Source organism: Heloderma suspectum, chromosome 4 (assembly GCF_057233095.1).
Source record: "Heloderma suspectum isolate Gila_16-S chromosome 4, 16-S_ref, whole genome shotgun sequence".
NCBI classification, from domain to species: domain Eukaryota; kingdom Metazoa; phylum Chordata; class Lepidosauria; order Squamata; family Helodermatidae; genus Heloderma; species Heloderma suspectum.
In genome coordinates, this window is record NC_139461.1 from 171,983,462 (window position 1) to 172,001,885 (window position 18,424).

Consider the following 18,424-nt stretch of genomic DNA (forward strand, 5'->3'; position numbering starts at 1 on the left):
TTCACAGAATCATAGAATCATACAAAAGTAGAGTTGGAAGGGGCCTATACGACTATCAAGTCCAACCTCAGCTCAGTGCAGCGATCCAAGTCAAAGCAGCCCTGACAGATGGCTGTCTAGCTTCATCTTGAATGCCTCCAGTGTGGGAGAGTTGGTTCCAGTGTTGTATTGCTCTAACAGTCAGGAGATTTTTCTGCATGTTCAGCCGGAATCTGGCTTCCTGTAACTCAAGCCCTTTATTCCGTGTCCTGCACTCTGGGATGATTGAGAAGAGATCCTGGCCTTCCTCTCTGTGACAGCTTTTCACATACTTGAAGAGCGCTATCATATTTCCCCTCAGTCTTCTCTTCTCAAGGCTAAACATGCCCAGTTCTTTCAGTCTCTCCTCATAGGGCTTTGTTTCCAGTCCCCTGATCATCTTTGTTGCCCTCCTCTGAACCCTCTCCAGCTTGTCTGCATCCTTCTTAAAGTGTGGTGCCCAGAACTGGACACAATACTCCAGATGAGGCCTAACCAGTAGAGGCGAACTAGTACTTCATGTGATTTGGAAGCTATGCTTCTATTAATGCAGCCCCAAATAGCATTTGCCTTTTTTGCAGCCACATCACAATGTTGGCTCATATTCAGCTTGTGATCAACAACAATTCCAAGATCCTTCTCGCTTGCAGTGTGGTTGAGCCATGTATCCCCCATCTTGTAACTGTGCATTTGGTTTCTTTTTCCTAGGTGCAGAACTTGGCATTTATCCCTATTAAATGTCATTCTGTTGTTTTCTGCCCAGTGCTCCAGTCTATCAAGATCACTTTGAATTTTGTTTCTGTCTTCCAGGGCATTAGCTATCCTGCCCAATTTTGTGTCCTCTGCAAATTTGATCAGCATTCCCTGCACCACCTCCTCCAAGTCATTAATACAAATATTGAAGCGCACTGGGCCCAGGACTGAGCCCTGCGGTACCCCGCTCGTTACCTCTCCCCATTTTGAGAAGACACCATTGATAAGCACTCTTTGAGTCAGATTCTGTAGCCAACTGTGGATCCACCTGATCGTTGTTTCATCTAGCCCACTTTGAGCTAGTTTGTTAATCGGGATATCATGGGGCAGTTTGTTGAAAGTTTTGCTGAAGTCGAGGTATATGATGTCCACAGCATTCCCACAGTCCACAAGGGAGGTTACCTGATCAAAAAATGAGAATCAGATTATTGGCAACAGTGTTAACAGCAGTTAACGTTAACTAGGGTTTACCTTAAACCAAGATCTGAACTTTGGTACTCCTGTTGGCCTATTCATTTACACGACTACTGATTCAGGCGGGTTATCTTGTGTGGAACCCTTACAAGCAGAGTCTTATGATGACATTTTGAGAGCTTAAACTGCTAAATAGGATGCTGAGGTCATTTTTTTACTACCTTCTTCCATCATGTGTTGCAGGAAAATTGTATGCCAAACTTCAGACAGCACCAGCTCCCATGAAAGTTAAATAACTCTGGCATGTCAGCTGTTATCTGGCTCAGCAGATTTCAGTCAGCAGAATCCAAAGGAGGGGGGAAAAAAGATTCCCTCAGTACTGCTTTCTGTTTTCAAAGAGCTTCAAATATGTTGCATTGGTGAAGATACTTACTTGTAACTGGTTACTTATCTTCATTTTTCAGGCTTTGAGGATCTGTGTATTGATGTAAAACTGGGACTGATGGGGATGGGCAAGTAGGAATGAAACTTTTTAATTCATTTGGTTGGTTGCGTAGAATCAAAAGCATAAGTAGTCTTATTTCACTTGGAAATTAATGTATTTGCTGTTTACCAAAAGCAATATTCAAAGCTTCTTTGGAAAGTGCCTTAAAGAACTATTTATGACAATGAAGAATTGTTTTATTAAGTTTGTTGTCTCGTCACAAGTAAACTCTGACCATAATTTAATCAGATTAGTATTGCATTGTCTTAAAGCAGTGTCTGTATTTTCATGCAAAAATGTTTAACTAGAACCAGGTTTTAATTTTAACACGTTGATGACTGAAAACTGGAAGAGGTCACTCCTTTTGTTCTCCCTTTTACTTGATGTCATAAGCTTATAAAAGATCAGTGTCCAAAATGTGTTTACTATCTGTTAAATAATACAAGTAATACAATATTTGAGAGATTTTAACTAAGCTAAACTTAGACTTGTTATATTGCTTAGATGAAAGTATTTTCATTACAGAAAGTTGGCTTAGTGCTTCTGCCATGGAATTCTAAGCTTTTAAAATGACAGATTTTCTTGGAATGGAGAATAACACTCCCCTTAGGTTTTAATCCTATCCAGATAGTCGTCAGCCTCTGAACTTGGAGGCTGCCGAGTATCCAATGCAGGGCAGGAGAGCAGAAGCTCCACACTCCATCTGCGCTGCATTTCTGCTCGATAGGCGATCTAGCAGTGGCACCTTGGAGGTGGAGGGAAGGAGGCTGGGCCAGCCATAGGAAACGCAGCCACTCTGGTCTCCTCCCCTCCTTGCCCCTGGAAATGCCCCCTTTCCCCCCATCTCTGCTCTCCTTTTTTGGAGTGCAGAGAGGTAGCTGGTATGGTTCTCTCCACGCCGGCTATGAGGGGGCAGAGGAGGGGGTGGGGGAATGTGGTTCCTGGGTCTCAGGTCGGAGCCCTATCTCCAACTTCATAGCCAGGAAACAATCATTCTGTGGCTTCCAAGATGGTGTCTAGGGGCCAGAGGAGTGCTCTCTTAAAGAGTTAAGTAGTTTCCCATACATCCCTATCCACATACCATGTCTTTATATAGGCATCAGTTTAGATAGCTTGTTAAAGTGAGAAGTAAGGGACCCAATGGGTCTGCTTAAAAGAGCATCAGTATCTCAAGTCCACTGGAAATCAATATAGGTACAACAGTTCAGTCTTTACCAATGTTGGATTTATAAACAAAGAAATATCTTCATTAGAGAAGATGCAAATTAAGCTTCTTCTCTAATTAAGCTTGCTTCCAAACACCATGGATTCTGTTCATAATATATATCCTGTGATTTGGTTACTGCATTATTAAAATATGTAAAAGGATTAGGAAAGCACTAAAATACAGTGAGTTGGATCCTAACTATCTAACTACCCTCTAGAGTTCCATTCATGGGATGCTCCCACTAGCAGGAGAGGGGAGGTTATTTTTGCCTCTTCTCTCTCCCTCCTGCAGCCCATTACACCCCCTGAAAATCTTCAGAGAGTTTGGAGACCCTTTGGAACAGAGTATGTGTGTGAGCAGGTTACATAGCTCTTTAACAAATCCCGATCAGTCTCTGTGGGGATTATATAAAGGTGTACAGAATTTCAGTCAAGTCTCTGGTTACAAAGTAACAGTTTCAAAATCCGAATGTATGGATTTAAATTTGAGATTTGAAATGAGAAATCAAATTGAGCAAAGTCATAATATTCAATAGGCAACATAAACCATTAGATACTTAGGAATATGGCTTTCTCATAAGACAGATGAATTGTCTAATGTTAATTTTCCTTCATTAACTGAAAATATAAGAGAGAATCTTAAGGCATGGTAATTGTTGTCAGTTCCATGGTACAATACCTACCTTACGTGATCATACTTCCTAGTGTAGTGTATCTAATCGAAAATGTTAATATACGTATCCCAATGGAAATAATTCAGTAGTTGGCAAAAAATGTTGATGCATTTTCCGTGGTAGATAAAAAGCCAAGTGTTGTGAGGTTAATACAGAAAAAATAAAAACGGAGGATTTCCATTTCCAAGTATAATATACTGCCATTATGCAGTAAGATGGAAATCTCTTACTTGGTGGTATGGAACAATATGTCCACCATTATGGCAAAGCTGTGTTAGAACTCCTATAAGTCATATTCCATGGGTCTATGATAGTAATATTACTCTTTTTTAAAAAAAGCCAATATCTGTACAGATGCAGTACTTCAACTTTGGGATAAAGTTAGAAAATATCTTCATCCTCCTGCTTATGTTTCCCAGCAACTGGTGTACATAGGCATACTGCCCCTGATACTGGAGGTAGCATATAACCATCAGGACTAGTAGCCACTGATAGCCTTTTCCTCCATGAATTTCTCTAACCCTCTTTTAAAGCCATCCAAAGTGGCGGCCATCACTACATCTTGTGGTAGTGAATTCCATAGTTTAACCCTGTGCTGTGTGAAGAAGTCCTTCCTTTTATCTGTCCTGAATCAGCTTCATGGGATGACTCTGGGTTCTACTATTATGAGAGAGGGAGAAAAGTGTCTCCCTATTAACATTCTCCTTACCATGCATAATTTTGTACACCTCTGTCATGTCTCCCCTTACCTTCCTTTTTTCCAAGCTAAAGAATCCCAGCTGTTGTAACCTTCCCTCATAGGGGAGTTGCTCCAGCCCCTTGATAATTTTAGTTGCCCTTCTCTGCACTTTTTCCAGCTCCATGTTATGTTTTTTTTTGATGTGGTGACCAGAACTGTACACAGTATTCTAAGTGTGGTCGCTAGCATAGATTTGTATAAGGGCAGTATGATAAGGGCAGTTGATGTTGTTTATTCGGTCAGTTGCTTCCAACTCTTTGTGACTTCATGGACCAGCCCACGCCAGAGCTTCCTGTCGGCCGTCGCCACCCCCAGCTCCCCCAAGGTCGAGTCCGTCACCTCCAGAATATCATCCATCCATCTTGCCCTTGGTCGGCCCCTCTTCCTTTTGCCTTCCACTTTCCCTAGCATCAGCATCTTCTCCAGGGTATCCTGTCTTCTCACGATGTGGCCAGAATACTTCAGTTTTGCCTTTAATATCATTCCCTCAAGTGAGCAGTCTGGCTTTATTTCCTGAAGTATGGACTGGTTTGAACTTCTTGCAGTCCAAGGCACTCTCAGAATTTTCCTCCAGCACCACAGTTCAAAAACATCTATCTTCCTTCGCTCAGCCTTCCTTATGGTCCAGCTCTCGCAGCCATAGGTTACTATGGGGAATACCATTGCTTTAACTATGCGGACCTTTGTTGTCAGTGTGATGTCTCTGCTCTTAACTATTTTATCAAGATTTGTCATTGCTGTCCTCGCAAGTAGTAAACGTCTTCTGATTTCCTGGCTGCAGTCAGCATCTGCAGTAATCTTTGCGTCTAGAAAGACAAAGTCTGTCACTGCCTCCACATTTTCTCCCTCTATTTGCCAGTTATCAATCAAGCTGGTTGCCATAATCTTGGGGGTTTTTTAGGTTTAACTGCAACCCAGCTTTTGCACTTTCTTCTTTCACCTTCGTCATAAGGTTCCTCAGCTCCTCCTCGCTTTCAGCCATCAAAGTGGTATCATCTGCATATCGGAGATTGCTAATGTTTCTTCCAGCGATTTTAACTCCAGCCTTGGCTTCATCAAACCCAGCATGTCGCATGATGTGTTCTGCGTACAGGTTGAATAGGTAGGGTGAGAGTATACAACCCTGCCGTCCTCCTTTCCCAATCTTAAACCGGTCCGTTGTTCCATGGTCTGTTCTTACAGTTGCTACTTGGTCGTTATACAGATTCCTCAGGAGGCAGACAAGATGACTTGGTATCCCCATACCACCAAGAACGTGCCACAATTTGTTATGATCCACATAGTCAAAGGCTTTAGAATAGTCAATAAAACAGAAATAGATGTTTTTCTGAAACTCCCTGGCTTTCTCCATTATCCAGCGGATATTAGCAATTTGGTTTCTAGTTCCTCTGCCTTTTCTACACCCAGCTTGTACTCTGGCAATTCTCGTTCCACGAATTGCTGGAGTCTACCTTGCAAGATCTTGAGCATTACCTTACTGGCATGTGAAATAAGTGCCACTGTTCGATAGTTGGAACATTCTTTGGTGCTTCCCTTTTTTGGTATGGGGATATAAGTTGACTTTTTCCAATCTGTTGGCCATTCTTGTGTTTTCCAAATTTGCTGGCATATGGTATGCATCACCTTGACAGCATCATCTTGCAAGATGTTAAACAGTTCAGCTGGGATACCGTTATCTCCTGCTGCCTTGTTATTAGCAATGCTTCTTAAGGCCCATGCAACCTCACTCTTCAGGATGTCTGGCTCTAGCTCACTGACTACACTGTCAAATCTATCCCCGATATTATTATCCTTCCTATACAGACCTTCCGTATATTCTTGCCACCTTTTCTTGCTCTCTTCTGCTTCTGTTCGGTCCTTGCCATCTTTGTTTTTGATCATACCCATTTTTGCCTGGAATTTACCTCCGATGTTTCTAATTTTCTGGAAGAGGTCTCTTGTCCTTCCTATTCTATTATCTTCTTCCGCTTCCGCGCATTGCTTGTTTAAAAATAATTCCTTATCTCTTCTGGCTAACCTCTGGAATTCTGCATTTAATTGGGTATTTCTCCCCCAATCACTGTTGCCTTTTGCTTTCCTTCTTTCTTGGTCTGCTTCCAGTGTCTCAGCAGACAGCCATCTTGCCTTTTTGGTTTTCTTTTTCTTTGGGACGTTTTTTGTTGCCGCCTCCTGAACAATGTTGCGAACTTCTGTCCATAGTTCTTCCAGGACTCTTTCTACTAAATCTAGTCCCTTAAATCTATTCTTCACCTCCACTGCATATTCATGAGGAATATTCGTGAGCTCATATCTAACTATTTTGTGGGTCTTCCCTATTCTCTTTAGTCTGATTCTAAATTGTGCAATAAGAAGTTCGTGATCTGAACTACTATCAGCTCCAGGTCTTGTTTTTACCAACGGCATAGATGTCCGCCACCTTTGGCTACTTTGACCGTCTGGTGAAGTCCATGTATAAAGTCGTCTCTTAGGTTGTTGGAAGAGAGTGTTTGTTATGCACAGTGAGTTGTCTTGGCAAAGTTCTATCAGCCTATGTCCTGCTTCATTTTGTTCTCCCAGACCATGCTTGCCTGTAATTCCAGGTGTCGTTTGACTACCCACCTTAGCATTCCAGTCTCCTGTAATGAAAATAACATATTTGTTTGGCGTACTATCCAGTAGGTGCTGCAGATCCTCATAGAACTGATCTACTTCTGCTTCTTCAGCATCTGTGGTTGGGGCATATATTTGGATCACTGTGATGTTAAATGGCTTACCCTGAATTCGAATTGAGATCATTCTGTCATTTTTTGGATTGTATCCAAGCACTGCTTTAGCCACTTTATTATGAAGTATGAAGGCTACTCCATTTCTTCTGTGGTCCTCTTGTCCACAGTAGTAGATCTGGTGGTCATTTGATGTGAAGTGGCCCATTCCAGCCCTTTCCAGTCCATTTCAGTTCACTGGCACCCGCAATGTCTATATTTAATCTTGACATCTCCCCAGTAACCACATCCAAGTTGCCCTGGCTCATAGATCTTACATTCCAGGTTCCTATGGTGTGTTGATCTTTAGAACATTGGATTCGTCATTCACCACCAGCACCATCGGCTGCTAGCCATCCTTTCGGCTTTGAGCTAGCTGCATCATCACATCTGGGGCTAGTTGAACTTATCCTCTGTTCCTCCCCAGTAGCATTTTGACCATCTTCCGACCTGGGAGTTCCATCTTCCGATGGTATACCGATCCATTTAGTTTTCATGGCAAGAATACTGGGGTGGGTTGCCATTTCCTTCCCCAGGGATCGTATTTAGTCTGACCTCTCTGCCATGACCTTTCCGTCTTGGGTGTCCCTTCACGGTTTAGCTCATGACGTCATTGAGGTGCTCAAGCTCCAGCACCACGACAAGGTAACGATCTCCTTTGCTGAAGGATAAGGGCAGTATGACTTTAAAAACTACTTTTAAATTATTTTAAAACTTAACAGATTTTGAGAAACTAGTTAATGATGTCTCAATAGAAAAAGGACTGTTATCTAAGATTTATGTATGAGGAATTGATTATCTGAGTGAAAACAAGTTTGAGGAATCATCATAGGAGAGAATGGTTGGAATAACAATCTCAAATCAAGTATGGCAATTTGTCTTTACTAGAGGTCTGACTTGCTGCTTGAATATCAGAGACTATCATTACAAAATTCTTTATCAATGTTATCAAACTCCAGGTAGTATAAAATGTATAAACAATTAATAGACATGCAAAAAAATGCATATATGGTAGAATCTGAAAAATGTGTTGGGGAAAAGGTTAAGCCTATGCTCGAATTGATCTTAAGGCATAAGATACCTTTAAACCCTCTTGTAATGCTGTTATAATCAGACACCAACATTAAAATTATGGTTAACAAAAATCTGGAATATTGCAGACATGTTTAAGATTATTGAATATATTATATTGAGAGATAGAAATAAAAACAGGATTTCTAAATGACAACTGGGAACAATCTATTCAATTTATGAAGTTTGATAGAATATGGATATTAATTCATAGAATTTATTTGAAATGATATAACGAAAAAATAATTTAAACTTGGTTTGAAAAAACAGGACATGGATTGCTAAGTATTAGATTGTACACTTTAAAGATATAACTATTTAGTTTTTTACTTAGTCATGAAATATGTGATATAATGATAATTAGGTTAATAATGTAATGAAAGAAGAAAAAGAATCCCCCCCCCCCCACTCCTCAAGCTGAAGCCTCTGCTGGATCAGAGTCACTTCCACAAGTGGAAGGAGCTGTTTCATTCATGGAGAATTAGTTATGATTCAAGTCAACTTCTAAATTGCAGAAAAGTAGGAGACATAAAAGGACTGACTGCACTGATCTGTCATACTTTTTTTTACTAAGGGGAAATTTCGAAGTTGAGGGACTGCTACTAAAAGTGCCTCATTATTGGCAATAGTAATCTTGCTTCTAATGGTGGTGGCATGTGCAGAAGGGAATCATTTTTCAATCTTAACTGCTGACGAAGTTACAGGAGAAATCTTTGAATCACTCTGGCTACCAGAAGTTGCCTCAGTGCACCAGGAGAGAGGGATAGTCAACGGTAAAATCCAGCCACCTCCTCAAGTAGGGGAAAAAACATGGAAATAAATTTCTAATGATGCCACTATTTTCTCACCTTCAGAACCTGCCTGTAATATTCCTGTTTATATCAATGTTTGGGGAGGGGTGTTTACATATGAAGAAGGTCGGCAGTCGCTTGTTCAACATGGAAAGATTAGTTTCTTAATGAAGAAATTAAGTCTAAAATTGTTGCTCATTAGTGTTTTTATGGCATTAACTAATTTTTTTGCTTCTGGAATGTATTAACTGCTCTGGTAGTACCATCATAATAGGGGCACTTAGAATGGCATGCATTGATGTAAAATGCCAGTGAGAGACCGTCAGTGTGCTTTTAAAAACACTAGGTGTGAATTTGGCTTGACACAGCACCTACTTTAGGGAATAGAAGTCTGGTAATTTCTGTTTCCCCAACTTTGGATATAGGTTCGCTTGTCTGCAACTTAACATAAACTTTGATAACTAACAGTGTGTTCTTTCTATACCATGGAGATATACATTGAAGTTGCATGATAGGTAAGCAAGTCAAAAGTTGAAATAACAATTTGCACAGTTAAATACTCATACAACACAGAATTGGTGGCTGCTATATTATGCATGGAGAGTACAGATAATGAAATGAAATGCATTAGTTGTTTGAAACAGGCAGGGTAGCTACTGCTAATCCATTTTAAAAGGATGTGTTTCATGTAGTCTGGGAATTTGCTTCATGCACTCATACTGCAAAGTTCTCTCTGTGTTATGTGAACATACGTTTTGTTGTTGTTGGAGCTACAATATTTGCAGATGCCATGAGCAGGACTTCAATTTCCTTTGTGAAGGGGAAGGCATAATTTTCATAACATAATTAGGGCAAGCATGGAGTTTGTCCCCCCCACTTTTGTCCTCCCCGTCTCAAACTGATATGTATTTACTAATGAAGGTAGAAATGATGACTTATTTCATACCGATGGTGAAGAATTTTTAAAAAAATGTTCAGCTGTGTCCTGGGCTAGATGCCTAAAGTTGTCTTGCTCCTAACGCTTGGAAATATTTCTCCATTGCTGCAATTATAAGATTGGGGCAGAGTCCTTCCTGCATGTTGCTGACACCTGTTGTTCTTGTTCCTGTAGGGCCATCTTGTTATTTATGGACTGAGAAGGATTTGCTGCTAAAGAGAAATTAGTAGCCTCTTAGCTAACTACATTGCTTTGCATGTAAAACCATACCATTTTTTGTAAATGTCAGTGTATGTAGAAATCTATTACCGAAATGAAGATGCTGGAGGGTTGCAGCATGGATTGGGTGGGGTAAAAAGAGGGTTGGAAAGACCCACTGTTTTGCACACTCTAGAGGAAGGGTCTGTCTTGTATGTATGAATTTTTATGATGGCCAATAAAGCTAACCTGTATCTTTCATAGGTGTTTGGGAAGGGGTGCTGAATTTGATGCCAGTGAAAGAAACTGATTAGATTCGGGGTTGATAAAAATTTGGCGTTGATAAAAAATAACTTGGGTAAATGAACTTTCCTCCAAAGTCTCAGTCACTACTTGCCTCAATGTTTAGCAGTCTCCCCCCCCCCACTTTTGTATAATCTGGAAAGTGTATTTATACCATTTTTCTTAAAATCTTGGACTAAAAAAAGAAAAGGTAGCATACTCTTAATTATAACTCACCTGCTCAGTATAAACTACTTCAGAAAACCCCTTCATTTAGCTTGCAAAGTAGCTGCTAAAATTCGAAATCAAGCGAGTAAATGCCTGACATAGATCATACCTGGCATGTTTACTGTAAAGTTGGCTTTTTTGGCTTGGGGTGTTATGATTTCTGGCGCCAACTTCAAAACTTAGCTGCCCAGTTTGTCTACCTGAATTTTTCCAACTAGTAATTTTACTGCACTTAATTGGTAGAGTGCAGTGAATCCTCTCTATATTTGACTGTTGCTTATCCATGTTAATTATAGTAAGTTGTGTAAGAAATAAAATAAAGAACAGTGCTGTGCATATTGCCAATTTAATGATAGTGAGCCCAGTGCACTCATGTTAATAGATATGTATATTGAGGCTGAATATACATATGTAACTCAAGTTACATTGCTGGGTTTCAGAAGGCCAGGTCTGTAAGAAAAGTCATGTCACATCGGCAAAACTTCATCTGCAGGTCATGTTGGAGTTTAAGCAACTAAAATGCTAATTTGGTAAATTGATTTTCCATGACTAAGATATGTATGGATATGAGCAGTGGCCTTAGTCACTGACATCTATGATATTTTTCGTCAAACATAAGATGCTGTCTGAAATAAGGCTATATGGTTTATGGAGCACATAGTTTTAAATGGTCACTAGCAGGAATCTAAAATCTTGGGAGAAGAAATATAGTGACTTGTAATATGAGTTATGAGTCTGTACATAAATATGGGTGCTGTTCCAACAAGTCCTTATATATGCATGTGAGCAACTACACATGCACAGCAGAGTTTTCATTTTTTCCACAAATGGCTGCTGTCTTGCACAATCTTGCAAACTGATCTTTAAACTTGGCCTTTAGTAGTTCTTTTATTCAGAAGAAGTAAACAAAACATCCTTTTGTTGGCTGCTTGACTACTACCTTGTTACTTAATATTTAGTTTAGGCACTTCTGTACTGGCCACTAATCTCCTCATGGTGCTTCTCTGGACCAGGCCATGATCTCTTGAGTGATCATGCACTAACTTTCACTTCATGTAGAGCCCTTTACATGAACTTGACATTAAGCATGTTAGAAGCACAGATGCCAATTCACACTGAAAATTCTGTGTATGGTAGAGAAGGGTACATCAGTCTGAGCCCTCATTAGATTATAAGACTCCTTTAAATGCTAGTGTGTCTTCATTGTTCTTTTATTGTACAGCATCCAGTTGTTTAGGTATACATGTGTACCTAAACATGTGTGAAACGACTTTTAAGGGGCTTCATATTTCCATACTTAAGGCCAAACATCAGTATTTCTACTTTGTGGACTTTGATTTAGGCTTCTCCTGGAAAAAGTTCTTAGACGTGGGTCATCTAGCATCTTAAATTTAAACTGAATTTGTTAATCTGTAAAGTGTCTGAGTTCCTCAAGTTCTAATATAGAAGCACAATTGTCAGGATCAAAAGGGCTGTGTGCAGTGGTCTGCTTTTCTGACCCCACTTTTCACTGCTGCCCCTTGCACACCACCACCTTGCTTCTGAAAGCTGGGGGTTCCTTCATAGCAGCACTGGGTATGATGCATGCTGCTGCAGATGGAAAGAAAAATTGGCAACTGTTCTGAGTATTGTTCTGAGTATTATGCTGCAATACCTTCTGGAACAAACATGGATTCTTGAGTCAAGATGTTAGGGTAACATCCAATACCTTGACTCAAGAATCCATGTTTGTTCCAGAAGGTATGACTTGAACAGTTTCTAGGAGCAATAGTAATAGGCTCTGGAATGCTGCATAATTAGGAGCTGCTTAGTGTATGTAACTATGCCTCTATTTACTTAAAGGTAGTATTACCCTGCAACCAGAGGACACAGACAAATGCCTACTTAATTCTCATGCCAGCACCCACCCAGCTAACCCACAAGAGTACCTTTGAATCAAAATGTTCAGTGCTATGGCAGAAAAAGTTATCCAATCCTGAAGGGTCCTTACCTACTTACCAATTTGGTGAGGCTAGAGCAGGAAGCCAACAACTCCTAGTGCCTTCGATTACTCCTTTTGTTCTGAGTATTATGCTATGAAACCTTGAATGTAAACATAATCAAGTGGCAGGGAACTTCCCTGAACCTTGTATTCAGTTGTTGGAATCAAACTTTTGTTCCTCTTGTTTTGACCCATCCAGTGAACAGCCTCTGAGCAATCAACCCCTATGTCATCTTTGTGTGAAACCCTATAACTGCCTTCAAGTTCAGGCTGACTTTGTTCTTTCTTTTTGCTTAAGTTTACCTCATGCTCGTGTGTTTCAGCTCTTAGAAGAAACCAAGAGTTTAATCGGCTCTCATCATCAATCTTTGTGACTCTCCATTCTACTCTGGAACCAAGCCATTTCTTGGGCCAAGGATCCCCTTATGCTGTCCTATTGAATTGTATTTACCTGGAGAGACCTTGTACACCTCAAGAGAACACTTTACCAATCCTGGTAAAGTTCCCACTGAGTCCCAGACCTGGGCTCCATGCAGTCCGGAACACAGTTTGGCTTGTGGTGGGACCTCCTTTCTGTGTGAGTTGCCAGGTCTGGATCCAAGGGAGGTGGTCAAGAAGTGAGTCTAAGGTGTTGGAAACAGCTACTAAGCAGGCTTGAGAGATGGCTCAGATGTTTGAATTCTATAGTGTTTTGGAAGTATGTTAACATATAAAGCCCTAAATAATTTGGGACCAGGTTACCTTAGGGTCTGCCTCACCTGTTATGTCCCTGCTTGATCTCTGCAATCATCAGAGGGAGCACTGCTGAGGGTGCCACACACTCCTCAGGTTTGTCTTAGGAGCAACTGCTTTTAGAGCATTTAGTATTATAGCACCCACCCTCTGGAACAATTTACCAATTGACATTAGACAGGCCCCCCACAGTTCTGACATTTAGATATCTTCTTAAAACTCATCTCTTCACACAAGCTTTCCCTGAAGTGTGACCCAGCCAGCTATGGTTTGCAGTGCACACTAGAGCAGGGGGTCCCCAGCCTGTGGGCACCTCCAGATGGTGACTGTGGAGGGTCCATGGGCACCTGCAAAACTTTTGTTTACCCCCCCCCCCAATTTTTTAATATAGGTACATGGATTTGTTTATATCCATAGTAATGAGTACATATGAAATGCATACAACTTTCTAGCAATTATACATAGGCTTCAACAAAAGCGGGCCAAATATCCAAATAAGTATAAATTTGAAGATAGTGTCTATATGCCACCCATTCATATACTGAAAGTGTTGGAAAGTCCTCAATCTATTGCATTATAGGAGTGAGGGTTTAGCCTTTCAGTGTTGTATCAGTCTTTACGCTGTCAAAAGAGCGCGAAGAATCAATTTATGCTAACTATTTGTTAATTTCCATGAAGCAGGTAAATAATTTAAAAGAGCATGTACATCAGTGAATATTAAAGATTGTTCTAGTACAAAATGTAAGTGTGTAATAACTTCCCAAAAAGAAGCAAATACTGTACATTGCCAAAACATATGTTTAAAAGAAGCATTAGCTGTATTGTATCGCCAGCAATTAGCTGAATTAGACAATGCCTTATTAAAGAGATGTTGCAGTGCCCAATAGAAATGAATAAAAAGTTTTTGCTGAATAAGACCCAGCCTAAGATACATAGACGCGGCAGGTAGACATGAATGTGGCAATCCATTGACTAAGCATTTTGTGGTGGTGCCCACAGCAGTTTCTCCAATTCCCAAATGTGCCCACAGGTCCAAAAAGGTTGGGGACCCCTGCAGTGAGTGTGCGGTATTTTGTTGTTTTTATTGTCATATTTATTGTTTTGACGCCATTGCATTTTATGTTCATTGCTTTGATATCTCTGTGGAAAGCAGTATATAAATTTGAGTAATAAATAAATAAAGACATTTTAAAACAAAATTGTGGTGACTCTGGGATTCAGTGGAACTAATAACAGCATAACTTCAATTTGGTATCACCGTCATCACCCATCCAAGCACTTTTCTCTTGGATGTTCTTTGGATAACATGGTGTACCCTGTTATTTATAATCTAAGCTAGTGTGAATAAAACAAATCTTGACAAATAAAGGCAGTTCACATGTCACGGTGGCAAATCATGGGTTAATTAAATCATGGGATTTGCAGGGATGCATGGATCACATGAGCCATTTCCATTTTGAATAAACAACCTACGAATGCTCCATTCATAGCTTGTTATCTTGACATCCAAACCCGGACACTCTGGGTTGTTTATAGGTTAAACAGTCCAGAGTTAAACCAACAACAAACCATAGGTTAACTCTGGGTTGTTTAACCCATAAGCAACCCTAGAATCTCAATGCAGGAATCCAAGTCAGGGCATCCCTGACAGATGGCTGTCCAGCCTCGTCTTGAATGCCTCCAGTGTGGGAGAGCCCACTACCTCCCTAAGTCATTGGCTCCATTGTTGTATTGCTCTAACAGTCAGGAAGTTTTTCCTGATGTTCAGCCGGAATCTGGCTTCCGTTAACCTGAGCCCATTATTCTGTGTCCTGCACTCTGGGATGATCAAGAAGAGATCCTGGCCTTCCTCTCTGTGACAACTTTTCAAGTACTTGAAGAGCACTATCATATCTCCCCTCAGTCTTCTCTTCTCAAGGCTAAACATGCCCAGTTCTTTCAGCCTCTCTTCATAGGGCTTTGTTTCCAGTCCCCTGATCATCTCTGTTGCCCTCCTCTGAACCCTCCCCAGTTTGTCTGCATCCTTCTTAAAGTGTGGCACCCAGAACTGGACACAGTACTCCAGATGAGGCCTAAGCAGTGCTGAGTAGAGGGGAACTAGTATTTCCTGGGATTTGGAAGCTATGCATCTATTAATGCAGCCCAAAATAGCATTTGCCTTTTTTGCAGCCACATCACATTGTTGGCTCATATTCAGCTTGTGATCGACAACAATTCCAAGATCCTTCTCGCTTGTAGTGTTGTTGAGCCATGTATCCCCCATCTTGTAACTGTGCATTTGGTTGGTTTCTTTTTCCTAGGTGCAGAACTTGGCATTTATCCCTATTAAATGTCATTCTGTTGTTTTCTGCCCAGCGCTCTAGACTATCCAGATCACTTTGAATTTTGTTTCTGTCTTCCAGGGCATTAGCTATCCTGCCCAATTTTGTGTCATCTGCAAATTTGATCAGCATTCCCTGCACCTCCTCCTCCAAGTCATTAATAAAAATGTTGAAGAGCACTGGGCCCAGGACTGAGCCCTGCGGTACCACACTCATTACCTCTCCCCAGTTTGAGAAGGTCCCATTGATAAGCAGAGTCCGATTCTGTAGGCAACTGTGGTTCCACCGGAACGTTGTTTCATCTAGCCCACTTTGAGCTAGTTTGCTCATCAGGATATCATGGGGCACTTTGTCAAAAGCTTTGCTGAAGTCGAGGTATATGATGTCCACAGCATTCCCACAGTCCACGAGGGAGGTTACTTGAGCAAAAAACGAGATCAGATTTGTCTGGCAGGACTTGTTTTTGACAAATCCATGTTAGCTTCGAGTAATCACTGCATTGTTTTCAAGGTGCTTCCAGATGGATTGCTTTATGATCTGCTCCAGAATTTTCCCAGGGATTGATGTCAGACTGACTGGTCTGTAGTTCCCAGGTTCCTCCTTTTTACCCTTTTTGAAGATAGGGACAACATTAGCCCTCCTCCAATCATCTGGCACTTCCCCCATCCTCTATGATTTCTCAAAGAGAATAGACAGTGGTTCTGAGAGTTCTTCTGCCAGTTCCTTTATTAGTCTAGGACGCAGTTCATCTGGCCCTGGAGATTTGAACTCATTCAAAGTAATGAAGTGTTCCTTGACCATATGCCTATCGATCTCAAGCTGCAATCCTGCCCCTTCAGCCTGTACTTCGCATTTGCCAGGGGGGTCATAGAACCTCTTTTGGGAGAAGACTGAGCCAAAGTAGGAATTGAGCACCTTTGCCTTTTCTTTGTCGTCTGTTATCGTTTTGCCATCCTCATTTAATAGCTGAACAACCATTTCTTTCCTCTGCCTTTTACTATGCACGTATCTGAAGAAAGGCTTTTTGTTGTTTTTAGCATCCCTCCCTAACCTCAGCTCATTCTCAGCTTTAGCCTTCCTGACACCATCCCTGCAATTCCGTGCTACCTGTCTGTACTCTTCCTTTGTTATTTGGCCTTCTTTCCACTTCCTATATGTGTCCTTTTTTGTTTTCAGGTAATCCCTAAGCTTTTTGTGAAGCCACATTGGCTTCTTCTGTTGTCTTCCACCTTTTCTTCTTGTTGGAATTGTTTGTAATTGTGCCTTGAGAATTTCCTTTTTTAAAAGCTCCCACCCATCTTGGACTCCTTTTCTCATTAGCGTCGCTTGCCACGGGACCTTACTGGTCATTGTTCTGAGTTTATTAAAATCAGCTTTCCTAAAATCCAGGGTACGCGTTTGACTACACTCGGCTTTTGCTTCCCTGAGAACCAAGAACTCAAGTATAACATTGTCGCTTTCCCCCAGAGTTCCTGTAACTGCTACTTTATCCACTAAGTCATCTCTGTTGGTTAGGATCAAGTCAAGGATAGCCGATCCTCTAGTTCCTTCCTTTACTTTCTGTAGGAGGAAGTCATCCGCCACACAAGTCAGGAATTTCCTGGAGGGGCCATGTTTTGCAGAATTTGTCTCCCAACAAATATCGGGGAAATTGAAGTCCCCCATTACTACTACATCATGCTTCCTTAAAATATTGGCTGTTTGCTTTTCAGAAGTTTTATCCTCGTCTTCTCCTTGATTGAGTGGCTGGTAGTAGACTCCGACCACCATGTTCCTTTTATTCTTTGCTCCATTTATTTTGATCCAGATGCTCTTGATGGAGCTACCAAGCTTATCCTCCTGTATTTCTGTGCAGAGATATGTATTTTTCACATACAGTGCAACCCCACTTCCCTTTCTGTTCCTCCTGTTCTTTGTGAACAAGTAATATCCTTCAATTGCTGTATTCCAGTCATGAGAGTCATCCCACCAAGTCTCAGTTATACCTATCAAGTCATAATCTCCCTTCTGTATTAAGAGTTCAAGTTCGTTCTGTTTGTTTTCCATACTCTGTGCATTAGTATATAGACATCGAAGACCATGTGCTTCATAGTCTGGCTTTCTTCCTACATGTGTCTGAAGACTATTATTGGGCGCTATCAGAGCTGTTCTCTCAATTGCAGTGCATGCGCCTACGTCCATTGTTACCCCCAACATTACATCTCCCTGCCCCGTAGGATTCAGTTTAAAGCCCTCCTGACGAAGTTCTTCATGCTGTGGCCAAACACATTCTTCCCATCCTTTGTGAGGTGCAACCCATCCCTTGCCAACAGCCCATCTTCCAGGAAGTATAGCCCGTGGTCCCAGAATCCAAATCTCTCTCGTCGGCACCACCTTCATAGCCAGTCATTCACCCGGAGTATTTTTCGTTCCCTTTCTATCCTTCTTCTAAATACTGGAAGAATGGATGAGAGAACTATCTGGGCCTCAAAGTTCTTGAGTTTCCTTCCCAAAGCTTCAAAGTCTGATGTGATTTCTTCATAGCTGCGCTTGGCGGTATCGTTTGTTCCCACATGGATGAGAAGAAAGGGATACCTGTCAGTGGGCTTTATGAGTACGGGCAACCTTTCAGTCACATCTCTAATCCGTTCTCCCGGGAGACAACATACCTGGCGAGGCCACGGGTCTTCGCGACATACTTGGGTCTCGATCCCACGGAGCAAGGAGTCTCCCGCTCCCTACTATGAATGGAGTGTTTGTAGACCGTTTATTCAAACTGGAAATGGCTCACAAGGTTTGCACATTCCATGTGTCCTATTTGCTGCCATGACATGCAAGTCATAGTGATTTTATTCTGTAGAGTATGTAGAGGCGT

General features: G+C 41.3%; 2 protein-coding genes across 2 annotated transcripts in view; both read left to right on the forward strand.

Moving 5' to 3' along the window:
- Nucleotides 1-18,424, forward strand: part of XPR1 (xenotropic and polytropic retrovirus receptor 1) — a 160,335-nt gene that overhangs the window by 47,527 nt on the left and 94,384 nt on the right. The window lies entirely within an intron of this gene.
- The window catches only part of LOC146347760 (uncharacterized), a 29,217-nt gene continuing 23,019 nt past the window's right edge, over nucleotides 12,227-18,424 (forward strand). The window contains exon 1 of the mRNA XM_084851286.1: nucleotides 12,227-13,134. The gene's annotated coding sequence lies outside the window, so the exon portion shown is untranslated. The remainder of the gene's footprint in view (nucleotides 13,135-18,424) is intronic.